Source organism: Alnus glutinosa, chromosome 1, assembly GCF_958979055.1.
Source record: "Alnus glutinosa chromosome 1, dhAlnGlut1.1, whole genome shotgun sequence".
In the NCBI taxonomy this organism is placed as follows: Eukaryota; Viridiplantae; Streptophyta; class Magnoliopsida; order Fagales; family Betulaceae; genus Alnus; species Alnus glutinosa.
The window spans coordinates 16,436,132-16,451,286 of NC_084886.1; the positions used below are offsets into that span (position 1 = coordinate 16,436,132).

General features: G+C 37.0%; 2 long non-coding RNA genes across 3 annotated transcripts; one reads left to right on the forward strand and one right to left on the reverse strand.

Annotated features, from left to right (window-relative positions):
- Positions 1 to 867: 867 nt before the first annotated feature.
- On the reverse strand, positions 868 to 14,924 carry LOC133874825 (uncharacterized). Its single transcript, XR_009901392.1, has 3 exons — positions 14,276 to 14,924; positions 13,235 to 13,263; positions 868 to 1,181 (listed from the first exon to the last, which is right to left on the reverse strand). It is a non-coding gene; the product is annotated as an uncharacterized LOC133874825 (long non-coding RNA).
- On the forward strand, positions 9,864 to 12,528 carry LOC133874828 (uncharacterized). Of its 2 annotated transcripts, XR_009901394.1 has the most exons (3): positions 9,864 to 11,020; positions 12,005 to 12,033; positions 12,519 to 12,528. It is a non-coding gene; the product is annotated as an uncharacterized LOC133874828 (long non-coding RNA). The 2 variants fall into 2 exon arrangements; XR_009901393.1 differs by lacking the exon at positions 12,519 to 12,528 and having other exon boundaries at positions 12,005 to 12,383.
- Positions 14,925 to 15,155: the final 231 nt, after the last annotated feature.

Sequence of the window (15,155 nt, forward strand, 5' to 3'; positions counted from 1 at the left end):
AGGTAGCGGAATGGAATGGATATTCCTAATATTTAGTTTGGTAAGAATACATATATTTTAATTGTAATTCAATTAAAATTACTAAAAAACCCCCACATTTTTTTAAAAAAAATTAAAAAGAAAATAAACTATTAAAAAAACAAAACAAAACAAAAAAAAGGAATAAAAAAGAAGAAGAAAACCCATGGGTGGCTGACCACCCATTGGGGTGGTCGGCCGCCCACCGATTCACTTCGGGGGTGGCTGCAACCACCCCTGATGAGAATCAGGGGTGGCACAGGCCACCCCCAAAAGCGCCGGGGGTGGTCGCACCACCCCCGAAAGACCTCGGGGGTCCACCGCGAGGCGTTCCGGGGGTGGTGCGACCACCCCCGGATCCATATACTGGCTGGCCAGCCACCCATTTAGGGTTTTGTTTTTTGATTTTTTAATTTTTTGGTTTTTTTTTAAAAAATAATAATAAAATATAAAATAGTATTTTTTTCTGGAAAATATTGCATTTACTCCAAGGAATAGCTATTCCTCTCATTTTTTTAGAAGAATATGTATTCCTCTTCGTAAAAGAATAGGTGGGAATACCTATTTCAAGGAATAGACCCCTACCAAACAAAAGAATGACTATTCCATAGGAATAGCCATTCCATTCCAAGGGTCTGTTCTGCGAACCAAACGAGACCTACTCTTAATTAATCATCTTAGCAGTAGCAGATATTCTCTCCATGGTTGAGAAATTAAATGAAGGGGTCCTAAAGGTTATTTTTAAGTCTTCTAAGAATGTAACGACCCGCTTTTTACAAAAAAGCGTAAGTAATTATATCTGGATAATCACGTGTCATTAACCATTCAGAGTTGATAAATCTGGCAGCGGAAAAATACGAATATCTTTTTTTTTTTAAAACATCACCGATAGGGACAATTCCCTTACGATATATTCAGAGCTTTAACTGACATCTTCTAGAAAATACATTAAAAATCTTTACACTATTTATAAAGGAACATATGTCACATGTGACACTAAAGCATGCATGGAACTTATTAATTACAAGTAAATGTCTAAACATATTACAAGCAAATAGTACAAACATCTATGAGTACAAGTACTAAAATCCTAACTACACAGCTTTAAATCTTTTAAGCTAGCAGTTAATCCATTCCATAATCTTCAGTACCTGCGCAAACATCTATGAGAAGGTGGTTACCGCCACAATCCCATAGTTTCATAAGTGAGCTAACTGTAATTCAACAACATCATGATTTATGCGTTATTTTAAGGCACAGATATGACATAATGATGAGGTGATAGTTTTCATGCAAAGTTTAACAGTTCATATAGTGATTACACTCCTCTCTTGTAAGGGCCGTTGTAGCGCCCCAGATTTTAAGTAATTAAATAAATGTCTTAAATTAGAATTTAAGACTGAATAAAATAGACTGACGGAATTATTCAGTAGACTAATTAGCATAATAATATTAATGTGTAATATTCACTGCGTATAATATTACTGTGCAATATATATTTGGTTTATAATTTATGATGTTAAAATATTATTAAGATAATAATAAGATTTGATGAAACGAACCCGATTAATAATTTTAATAAGGCAGACTGTAGTAAAAAGACTATGTATAAAATACCCACAGATTATATTAAATCGCAGAAGATTTGATACATTATTTCTCCTAAACAATTCGGTCCACTCATCGCCATTCCATTTTTGATATTAACTCATTCTCTTCCACTCATCATCTTCACAGTTTTAAAATGACTCAGTGTCTTCAATATACCGCATCTTCTTCAATAACACACATATATATATATATATAATGACAATTAGTCTACGTTTATATTCCTTTTTATTATAAAAATTCATATGTAGTAGCCAACTTGTTAGACATCATTATATTATTCCTTTTCCTTATTTTATCTATTCTATTTCCAGCATCTTCCATCGAGCACCTTCCTTCTCCCTTTCTTATTATTATATATTTATCATAGTGGCCAACTTGCATCATAAGGTTAGGTTTCTTTCTTTTATTTTAACTCTTCTTTCCAGCACCTCTTTCCTCTTTTACTATTTTTTTTAGTTCCTTTTCTCATCTATATTCGTTCCCCTCCTTTCTTATTGTTTCTACCAATCTCTCTTGCCAAAAGCTGAGACAACCCGAGAGAGAAAAGTGGACTGATGCTGGTGCTGTCCCATGCGTGTCCAAGTGCTGCATTGTTTTAGAATTTCTGCTTTTGACCGAGTGGAATGCTGCAGGTGCTGCTTTGGACGCATCACTCATCATTCTCCCACTCACCCTCATTATTTAACTGATCGCCATTCCCTGCAAACCACGCATCTCACTCTCTTGTATGCTTTTATTTCTTTATTCTTTTCTCCTTCCCCTGTGCTCCTTCTTTCCTCTTCTCTTTAGGACTAAGTGTCAGTGACAGAATGTGAGTCTGAAAGAGAGATAAGATAGAGACTCGATTCTACCATGATCCACGGCACCGAACCCGTAGCCAGCCGTGACTTGTGCTCACTTGATCCTCCCTTAGCCGATTTCCAGCAGCAAACCGTCCAGCCCACTGACCCACCAAACAGAAGAAACCAGACCCAGCAATCCGGCATGAACCCAGCTCTACCCATTAACCCGTGAACCCCGAAACCCATGCCGCACCATTCCAGCAACCTGTAGCTCAGCAAACTCAGAAGAAACCCGTGACCCAGCCGAGCTCGACTCGTGGACGTGTGCCGGAGGTGAGACCCAGACTCTCCTGTTTGCATACTTATATAAATATATAGAATATACACTCGGTGCATATATATATATATATATATATATATATATATATATATATATATATATATATATATAGATCCAAACCCTTCTCTATATAGATATATGCATACAGGTCTATATATATATATATATATATATATATATATATACATATATTCAGTACATATATATATTATCTTATAATACTATATATATATATATATATATATATATATATATATCAAAACACCGTACTGTTATATATATATATATATATACCAAAAACCATGTTATGCCATTATATATAGTTAATATATATATGTCGTTATTCTACTTAATTTAATAAGGAACAAAGTTATTTTAAATTATTTATATTTTGGTGGTTGCTAAATCTATATAGTCTAAACTTGATTATTTTCCTAACTCTAGTTACTGCCACGAGATTAAGTTTAAGGTTCTTTTATTGACTGTGTGATATCTTAGACAATACCTCGATCAATTATGAGATATTGTGAGAAATACTATGTATTGGGTATTGACCGTAGTTTTAGGTTTGATTAAATGAGCTTGTGTCTTATTATTGACGATTGATAAGTATCATTGAAACCTAGAGTTGTATAATACTCTAAGGTATTGATTGTGTTTGATTATTAATAATTAATGAGCGATGTTGTTTAAACTAAGGGGTTGATTAATTGTAAAACTCTATAATTAAAGAATGATTTCATGAGTTTAATCATGTAATGCATTGTTTTAGGACTCGAGTGATTACTTAAGACCTAGATTAGATGTTATTCCAAAGTATTGAATTGCTAATTGATTAAGTAAACATTAAGTTTTAACCATGTTAAGTGTTCATAAATGTAAGTGATTTTCCAATTAAAAGATGATCGCTTCTATGTATGTGTCTATGTATAAAAATAGAATTCTTGTTTAGGCATGAGTTTCTAGAAAGTAATGATATTGACCTTGTATGCACATGTATATGTATTTGATGCAGATGATGAATTGAGACAGCACAAAAGGACTGTAAGTATAAATTACTTACTGAGGGTAGCACTGGATTTCAGTAATATTGTGTTTATGTTTTATTTTAATTGGATGCGTGTGACTGATTATTGCATACTGTTAATAATCAACCTATTAATATTGGGCGCGACGTCTCCCAAAGGTTCAGGATGGTAAGTATGCCTGAAACCGGAAACCATAATAATCATATTGATTGGGACGGCTTTCAAAGTACTAGAGGAGGGAGGTCTCCAATAGTGCGAAAATCAGTTAATTAAAATGTAATGTAGAGGGGACGGCCTCGAGAAAGACGTTAACCGGGGGGACGGCCCTTACAAGAGAGGAGTGTAATCACTATATGAACTGTTAAACTTTGCATGAAAACTATCACCTCATCATTATGTCATATCTGTGCCTTAAAATAACGCATAAATCATGATGTTGTTGAATGACAGTTAGCTCACTTATGAAACTATGGGATTGTGGCGGTAACCACCTTCTCATAGATGTTTGCGCAGGTACTGAAGATTATGGAATTGATTAACTGCTAGCTTAAGAGATTTAAAGCTGTGTAGTTAGGATTTTAGTACTTGTACTCATAGATGTTTGTACTATTTGCTTGTAATATGTTTAGACATTTACTTGTAATTAATAAGTTCCATGCATGCTTTAGTGTCACATGTGACATATGTTCCTTTATAAATAGTGTAAAGATTTTTAATGTATTTTCTAGAAGATGTCAGTTAAAGCTCTGAATATATCGTAAGGGAATTGTCCCTATCGGTGATGTTTTAAAAAAAAAAAGATATTCGTATTTTTCCGCTGCCAGATTTATCAACTCTGAATGGTTAATGACACGTGATTATCCAGATATAATTACTTACGCTTTTTTGTAAAAAGCGGGTCGTTACAGTATGGTATCAGAGCGGTCGGCTCTGAGTGCCTTAAAGACCTTAGGAGTCTAGGAATTACCAAAACTTGGAAATATGAAACTACCTTTGTTTGAAATTATAAATAAGTTACTAACTCAACTTGTATGATGGTTGATAAATGAAGAACAAATATAATGATAACTTAAGGATAGAATTGTTAAATCTCCCTTATTTGAAGCATATGAGATAAACATTGATACAGATTCTTTTAGATGCTATTGGTCCAAACTTATCATGTATATAGATAATGAATGTTTTAGTAAACAGCATCATGGACCCAAGACGACAACTTCCGTGCAATCGCGATCATGAGGCAAATCGTCACGATGCTGAGGATAGAGAGTTTCCACCTCCGCCACTTTATGATGGAATTCCTCAAGCCTTGGCGCAATTCATGGCTGAAAACTACTAGACAGCTCACTGAAGCAATTTCAAGAATTCCACGGCCTATGGAGCGAATTGAACGCCAGGGGTGCTCCATCAAAGACTTCTCAAGCCATCACTTTCGATCATTTAATGGTAATGAAGGACCCGATGCAGCGGAAGCATGGCTTACGGACATCGATACGCTATTTGACACTCTTGGCTGCACGAGTGAACAAAAAGTACAGTACATAGCGCTGAATTTGACAGGCGAAGCAGGACGATGGTGGACTTCGAAGAAGTTATTATTGGCAGGACCGAGAAATGAAATTATTATTACTTGGGAAATGTTCAAAACAGAATATAATAGGCGCTTTTTCCCAAGGGCTCAGAGGCAACTTCGGGCCATCGAATTCCAAAACCTTGTCCAAGGCAACATGTCGGTGGAACAATATTCTGCAAGGTTCATGGAATTAGCTAGGTTTGCTCTCAATCTGATTCCAGATGAAGAATCCAAGGCGGAGCGCTTTGAGAACGGCCTGACCCCTCGAGTCAAAGAACGAGTTATTTGCCATGAAATTAAAGATTTTGCTAGACTGGTGGAAGTTGCATCTCTCGCTGAGAGAGGAATCCGCGAATCGGCAGCAGCCTACGACATGAAGAAGCGGTCAAAACAACAGATCTCATACCCTGCAAAGAGGTCAGCAGTGGGAAGTGGCTCTAGGCCTCTCGTAGAGAAGAGTTTTCCACCTGCGCGTAGGAATCAAACGACCCCATGTATCAAATGTGGTAGGCAACACGGAGGAGTCTGTAGAATGGGAAGCACAAGTTGTTTCAAATGCGGGAAGACGGGACACTACCTCAAAGATTGCCCTATGAACACTGCCGGAGGATCAAAGCAACAAGGAGGCGGATCTCAGCAACAAAACCCTGCACAAGCTCGGGTGTATTCACTTACACCTGGAGGAGTCAATGATGATGAAGGATTTACAGATGTGGTGACAGGTACCGTCCCTTTATTCGGTAGACTTGCATGTACTCTTTTTGACTCAGGAGCTACGCGGTCATTCATATCATCAACATATGTTAAGCTTTGTAGTATTAACACTCAACCCCTAGAACAAAACATAAATGTGGTTACCCCTACTGGTGATGTGATAACCTGTAGGAAGTCAGTAAATAATTGCTCAATAAGGATAGGGGAGAGGATCTTACCTGCAAACTTAGCTGTATTTCAAATGCTAGGATTTGATATCATTCTTGGAATGGATTGGTTGTCAAAGTATTATGCTAGTATTGATTGTAGGAAGAAGGAGATCATTTTCCGACCCCCTCATGAAGAGGAGTTCATATTTCATGAATCTCGAGTACGAGCTACTCCACCCCTTCTCTCCGCAATTCAAGCAAGTAGAAGTGTTAGGAAAGGTGCACCAGCATTTCTAGCTTACGTGAAAGCTAAACCAGAAGTGGAGAAAAAGCTAGAAGATATACCTATTGCGAGCGGCTACCCTGACGTCTTTGCTGAAATCTCATCAGGGTTACCACCTGAACGTGAAATTGAATTCGCTATTGACGTGTTACCGGGAACCCAACCCATTCACAAGGCTCCTTACCGAATGGCACCAGCAGAATTAAAAGAACTGAAGCAGCAGCTGCAAGAGTTATTAGACCGGGGTTTCATTCGCCCTAGTGTCTCACCATGGGGAGCACCAGTACTGTTTGTACGGAAAAAGGATGGTTCGATGCGTCTATGTATAGACTATCGTGAATTGAATCGAGTGACGGTCAAGAACAAGTATCCCTTGCCTAGGATTGACGATCTCTTTGACCAACTCAAAGAAGCCACAGTTTTCTCCAAAATTGATTTACGATCAGGGTACCATCAACTCAAGGTGAAAGAAGAAGATATCCAAAAGACGGCAATACGCACACGATATGGCCATTTTGAATTTTTGGTTATGCCATTTGGGGTGACTAACGCGCCATCTGTGTTCATGGATTTAATGAACCGAGTATTTCACATGTACCTCGACCGGTTCGTAGTCGTGTTCATAGATGACATTTTAGTTTATTCCACTAATCATCAAGATCATGGAGAGCATCTGAAAACAGTATTGGGGATTCTGAAAGAGAAGAAGCTTTATGCCAAACTCAAGAAATGTGAGTTTTGGTTGGAAGAAGTCTCATTTCTAGGCCATGTAATATCAAAGGATGGGATAGCTGTGGATCCAAGCAAAATTGAAGCGGTAACAAATTGGGAGCGGCCAACAAATGTCCACGAAATCAGAAGTTTCTTGGGACTGGCTGGATACTATCGGAAATTTGTGGAAGGGTTCTCTAAACTGTCAGGCCCCTTGACTGCTCTAACAAAGAAGAACGCTCACTTTGTCTGGAGTGAAGAATGTGAAACAAGCTTCCAAGAACTTAAGCAGAGGTTAGTGTCAGCACCTGTCCTTACTCTTCCTGTGGAATCTGAGAAATTTGTCATTTATAGCGATGCGTCTCTCAAGGGACTGGGCTGCGTGCTCATGCAACAAGGCAAGGTAATTGCCTATGCATCCAGGCAATTGAAGAATCATGAACGAAACTATCCAACTCACGATTCTAGAACTTGCAGCAATAGTGTATGCCCTGAAAATCTGGAGGCACTACCTGTTTCAAGAGAAAGTAGAAATCTACACCGACCATAAGAGCTTGAAGTACATTTTTACACAGAAGGAGTTAAATATGAGGCAGCGGAGGTGGCTAGAGCTTATAAAAGACTACAATTGCTACATCCTGTACCACTCGGGGAAAGCGAATGTAGTTGCCGATGCCTTGAGTAGGAAGTCTCAGAGTGGCACCCTTAATACCTTATATGCCTCTGATCAGCTTGCGCAACAGTTAGGAATGATTCAGTTAGATGTTACTCCAACTAAGGAGCAGGCCGCCAATGCAACGCTTGTAATTCAACCATTAATCTCAAATAGGATTAAGGTTGCTCAAGAAAACGATCTGGAACTACAAGAACTCATGGAGAAAGTTAAACGCGGTGAAGCCCCTGGATTCCACTTCACGAATGATGATTTGTTGAGAACTGGAGATGCCAGGACAGTTGTACCTAATGATGCAGAGCTAAAGAGGGATATTCTAGACGAAGCCCATAAGACTAAGTACACCATACACCCGGGGAGTACGAAGATGTACCAAGATCTAAGGAAGAAATTCTGGTGGCGCGGCATGAAACGTGATATTGCTGAATATATGGCTCAATGCCATGTATGTCAACAAGTAAAAGCTGAACATCAAAGGCCTGCAGGACTTCTACAACCCCTCAGTATTCCAGAGTGGAAGTGGGATCAGATCGCCATGGACTTTGTAGTAGGCCTACCAAAGGCACCCACAGGCCAAGATTCTATTTGGGTGATAGTTGATAGACTAACTAAGAGTGCTCATTTTATTCCATTTCATATCACAGATTCAGTGTCGAAACTGACTGAATTGTACGTAAAGGAGATTGTCAGGTTACATGGGATCCCTACCTCTATTGTGTCAGACAGAGACCCGAGATTCACTTCTCGATTTTGGACAGGCTTACATGAAGCAATGGGAACGAAGTTGAACATCAGCACTGCTTATCACCCCCAGACAGATGGGCAGACCGAAAGAACCATTCAAACCCTGGAAGATATGTTAAGATTGTGCGTACTCGACTTTAAAGGTAAATGGATTAGATATCTACCTTTAGTTGAGTTTGCCTATAACAATAGTTATCAATCGACTATTGGTATGGCCCCATATGAGGCTCTCTATGGACGTAAGTGTAGATCCCCGTTGTATTGGGATGAGGTCGGGGAAAGACAACTTGTTGGGCCAGAATTCATACAAGAGATGAAGGACAAAGTCACTCTTATTCGGAAGAGGATGTTGACAGCTCAGAGCAGACAGAAAAGCTACGCAGACAAGCATCGTCGTAAGTTGGAATTTGAAGTTGGTGACCTTGTATACTTGAAAGTTTCACCAATGAGAGGAGTGATGCGTTTTGGCAAGAAGGGAAAACTAAGCCCGAGATTTATTGGACCTTTTGAAGTAACTGAGATAGTTGGCCCAGTGGCATACAAAATCCGTTTACCTCCTGCTTTATCAGATGTGCATGATGTATTCCACATATCCACCCTCAGGAAGCATGTGCACGATCCGTTGCATATTATTGATTTTGAACCATTGCAAATACAAAAAGATCTTCAGTATGAAGAAATGCCAGTCCAAATTCTTGACCACAAGGAACAAAAGCTCAGAACGAAGACCATTCCTTTAGTTAAGGTCCTTTGGCGAAATCACAACGTAGAGGAAGCGTCATGGGAGCTTGAACAAGATATGCGAAATAAATATCCGTATTTGTTTTGAGATGCACCATGAGTTCGGGTGGGGCGGTTCAGTGGATTATCCTCCTCCCGAGCAAATTTTTAGTGATACGGAAAAACGATTAGGTAAGTATTTATGAATTTTAAATAAGTAGGATTGTTTTCCATGCATACATGTCAGAATTTAAATTTCAGGGACGAAATTCTGTTAAGGGGGGAGGGATGTAGCGCCCCAGATTTTAAGTAATTAAATAAATGTCTTAAATTAGAATTTAAGACTGAATGAAATAGACTGACGGAATTATTCAGTAGACTAATTAGCATAATAATATTAATGTGTAATATTCACTGTGTATAATATTACTGTGCAATATATATTTGGTTTATAATTTATGATGTTAAATTATTATTAAGATAATAATATTATTTATGAAACGAACCCGATTAATAATTTTAATAAGGCAGACTGTAGTAAAAAGACTATGTATAAAATACCCACAGATTATATTAAATCGCAGAAGATTTGATACATTATTTCTCCTAAACAATTCGGTCCACTCATCGCCATTCCATTTTTGATATTAACTCATTCTCTTCCACTCATCATCTTCACAGTTTTAAAATGACTCAGTGTCTTCAATATACCGCATCTTCTTCAATAACACACACACACATATATATATATATAATGACAATTAGTCTACGTTTATATTCCTTTTTATTATAAAAATTCATATGTAGTAGCCAACTTGTTAGACATCATTATATTATTCCTTTTCCTTATTTTATCTATTCTATTTCCAGCATCTTCCATCGAGCACCTTCCTTCTCCCTTTCTTATTATTATATATTTATCATAGTGGCCAACTTGCATCATAAGGTTAGGTTTCTTTCTTTTATTTTAACTCTTCTTTCCAGCACCTCTTTCCTCTTTTACTATTTTTTTTAGTTCCTTTTCTCATCTATATTCGTTCCCCTCCTTTCTTATTGTTTCTACCAATCTCTCTTGCCAAAAGCTGAGACAACCCGAGAGAGAAAAGTGGACTGATGCTGGTGCTGTCCCATGCGTGTCCAAGTGCTGCATTGTTTTAGAATTTCTGCTTTTGACCGAGTGGAATGCTGCAGGTGCTGCTTTGGACGCATCACTCATCATTCTCCCACTCACCCTCATTATTTAACTGATCGCCATTCCCTGCAAACCACGCATCTCACTCTCTTGTATGCTTTTATTTCTTTATTCTTTTCTCCTTCCCCTGTGCTCCTTCTTTCCTCTTCTCTTTAGGACTAAGTGTCAGTGACAGAATGTGAGTCTGAAAGAGAGATAAGATAGAGACTCGATTCTACCATGATCCACGGCACCGAACCCGTAGCCAGCCGTGACTTGTGCTCACTTGATCCTCCCTTAGCCGATTTCCAGCAGCAAACCGTCCAGCCCACTGACCCACCAAACAGAAGAAACCAGACCCAGCAATCCGGCATGAACCCAGCTCTACCCATTAACCCGTGAACCCCGAAACCCATGCCGCACCATTCCAGCAACCTGTAGCTCAGCAAACTCAGAAGAAACCCGTGACCCAGCCGAGCTCGACTCGTGGACGTGTGCCGGAGGTGAGACCCAGACTCTCCTGTTTGCATACTTATATAAATATATAGAATATACACTCGGTGCATATATATATATATATATATATATAGATCCAAACCCTTCTCTATATAGATATATGCATACAGGTCTATATATATATATATATATACATATATTCAGTACATATATATATTATCTTATAATACTATATATATATATATATATATATATATATATATATATATATATCAAAACACCGTACTGTTATATATATATATATATATACCAAAAACCATGTTATGCCATTATATATAGTTAATATATATATGTCGTTATTCTACTTAATTTAATAAGGAACAAAGTTATTTTAAATTATTTATATTTTGGTGGTTGCTAAATCTATATAGTCTAAACTTGATTATTTTCCTAACTCTAGTTACTGCCACGAGATTAAGTTTAAGGTTCTTTTATTGACTGTGTGATATCTTAGACAATACCTCGATCAATTATGAGATATTGTGAGAAATACTATGTATTGGGTATTGACCGTAGTTTTAGGTTTGATTAAATGAGCTTGTGTCTTATTATTGACGATTGATAAGTATCATTGAAACCTAGAGTTGTATAATACTCTAAGGTATTGATTGTGTTTGATTATTAATAATTAATGAGCGATGTTGTTTAAACTAAGGGGTTGATTAATTGTAAAACTCTATAATTAAAGAATGATTTCATGAGTTTAATCATGTAATGCATTGTTTTAGGACTCGAGTGATTACTTAAGACCTAGATTAGATGTTATTCCAAAGTATTGAATTGCTAATTGATTAAGTAAACATTAAGTTTTAACCATGTTAAGTGTTCATAAATGTAAGTGATTTTCCAATTAAAAGATGATCGCTTCTATGTATGTGTCTATGTATAAAAATAGAATTCTTGTTTAGGCATGAGTTTCTAGAAAGTAATGATATTGACCTTGTATGCACATGTATATGTATTTGATGCAGATGATGAATTGAGACAGCACAAAAGGACTGTAAGTATAAATTACTTACTGAGGGTAGCACTGGATTTCAGTAATATTGTGTTTATGTTTTATTTTAATTGGATGCGTGTGACTGATTATTGCATACTGTTAATAATCAACCTATTAATATTGGGCGCGACGTCTCCCAAAGGTTCAGGATGGTAAGTATGCCTGAAACCGGAAACCATAATAATCATATTGATTGGGACGGCTTTCAAAGTACTAGAGGAGGGAGGTCTCCAATAGTGCGAAAATCAGTTAATTAAAATGTAATGTAGAGGGGACGGCCTCGAGAAAGACGTTAACCGGGGGGACGGCCCTTACAAGAGAGGAGTGTAATCACTATATGAACTGTTAAACTTTGCATGAAAACTATCACCTCATCATTATGTCATATCTGTGCCTTAAAATAACGCATAAATCATGATGTTGTTGAATGACAGTTAGCTCACTTATGAAACTATGGGATTGTGGCGGTAACCACCTTCTCATAGATGTTTGCGCAAGTACTGAAGATTATGGAATTGATTAACTGCTAGCTTAAGAGATTTAAAGCTGTGTAGTTAGGATTTTAGTACTTGTACTCATAGATGTTTGTACTATTTGCTTGTAATATGTTTAGACATTTACTTGTAATTAATAAGTTCCATGCATGCTTTAGTGTCACATGTGACATATGTTCCTTTATAAATAGTGTAAAGATTTTTAATGTATTTTCTAGAAGATGTCAGTTAAAGCTCTGAATATATCGTAAGGGAATTGTCCCTATCGGTGATGTTTTAAAAAAAAAAAAGATATTCGTATTTTTCCGCTGCCAGATTTATCAACTCTGAATGGTTAATGACACGTGATTATCCAGATATAATTACTTACGCTTTTTTGTAAAAAGCGTGTCGTTACAGCCGTCCCCCCGGTTAACGTCTTTCTCGAGGCCGTCCCCTCTACATTACATTTTAATTAACTGATTTTCGCACTATTGGAGACCTCCCTCCTCTAGTACTTTGAAAGCCGTCCCAATCAATATGATTATTATGGTTTCCGGTTTCAGGCATACTTACCATCCTGAACCTTTGGGAGACGTCGCGCCCAATATTAATAGGTTGATTATTAACAGTATGCAATAATCAGTCACACGCATCCAATTAAAATAAAACATAAACACAATATTACTGAAATCCAGTGCTACCCTCAGTAAGTAATTTATACTTACAGTCCTTTTGTGCTGTCTCAATTCATCATCTGCATCAAATACATATACATGTGCATACAAGGTCAATATCATTACTTTCTAGAAACTCATGCCTAAACAAGAATTCTATTTTTATACATAGACACATACATAGAAGCGATCATCTTTTAATTGGAAAATCACTTACATTTATGAACACTTAACATGGTTAAAACTTAATGTTTACTTAATCAATTAGCAATTCAATACTTTGGAATAACATCTAATCTAGGTCTTAAGTAATCACTCGAGTCCTAAAACAATGCATTACATGATTAAACTCATGAAATCATTCTTTAATTATAGAGTTTTACAATTAATCAACCCCTTAGTTTAAACAACATCGCTCATTAATTATTAATAATCAAACACAATCAATACCTTAGAGTATTATACAACTCTAGGTTTCAATGATACTTATCAATCGTCAATAATAAGACACAAGCTCATTTAATCAAACCTAAAACTACGGTCAATACCCAATACATAGTATTTCTCACAATATCTCATAATTGATCGAGGTATTGTCTAAGATATCACACAGTCAATAAAAGAACCTTAAACTTAATCTCGTGGCAGTAACTAGAGTTAGGAAAATAATCAAGTTTAGACTATATAGATTTAGCAACCACCAAAATATAAATAATTTAAAATAACTTTGTTCCTTATTAAATTAAGTAGAATAACGACATATATATATTAACTATATATAATGGCATAACATGGTTTTTGGTATATATATATATATATATATAACAGTACGGTGTTTTGATATATATATATATATATATATATATATATATATATATATATATATATATATATATATATATATATATAGTATTATAAGATAATATATATATGTACTGAATATATGTATATATATATATATATATAGACCTGTATGCATATATCTATATAGAGAAGGGTTTGGATCTATATATATATATATATATATATATGCACCGAGTGTATATTCTATATATTTATATAAGTATGCAAACAGGAGAGTCTGGGTCTCACCTCCGGCACACGTCCACGAGTCGAGCTCGGCTGGGTCACGGGTTTCTTCTGAGTTTGCTGAGCTACAGGTTGCTGGAATGGTGCGGCATGGGTTTCGGGGTTCACGGGTTAATGGGTAGAGCTGGGTTCATGCCGGATTGCTGGGTCTGGTTTCTTCTGTTTGGTGGGTCAGTGGGCTGGACGGTTTGCTGCTGGAAATCGGCTAAGGGAGGATCAAGTGAGCACAAGTCACGGCTGGCTACGGGTTCGGTGCCGTGGATCATGGTAGAATCGAGTCTCTATCTTATCTCTCTTTCAGACTCACATTCTGTCACTGACACTTAGTCCTAAAGAGAAGAGGAAAGAAGGAGCACAGGGGAAGGAGAAAAGAATAAAGAAATAAAAGCATACAAGAGAGTGAGATGCGTGGTTTGCAGGGAATGGCGATCAGTTAAATAATGAGGGTGAGTGGGAGAATGATGAGTGATGCGTCCAAAGCAGCACCTGCAGCATTCCACTCGGTCAAAAGCAGAAATTCTAAAACAATGCAGCACTTGGACACGCATGGGACAGCACCAGCATCAGTCCACTTTTCTCTCTCGGGTTGTCTCAGCTTTTGGCAAGAGAGATTGGTAGAAACAATAAGAAAGGAGGGGAACGAATATAGATGAGAAAAGGAACTAAAAAAAATAGTAAAAGAGGAAAGAGGTGCTGGAAAGAAGAGTTAAAATAAAAGAAAGAAACCTAACCTTATGATGCAAGTTGGCCACTATGATAAATATATAATAATAAGAAAGGGAGAAGGAAGGTGCTCGATGGAAGATGCTGGAAATAGAATAGATAAAATAAGGAAAAGGAATAATATAATGATGTCTAACAAGTTGGCTACTACATATGAATT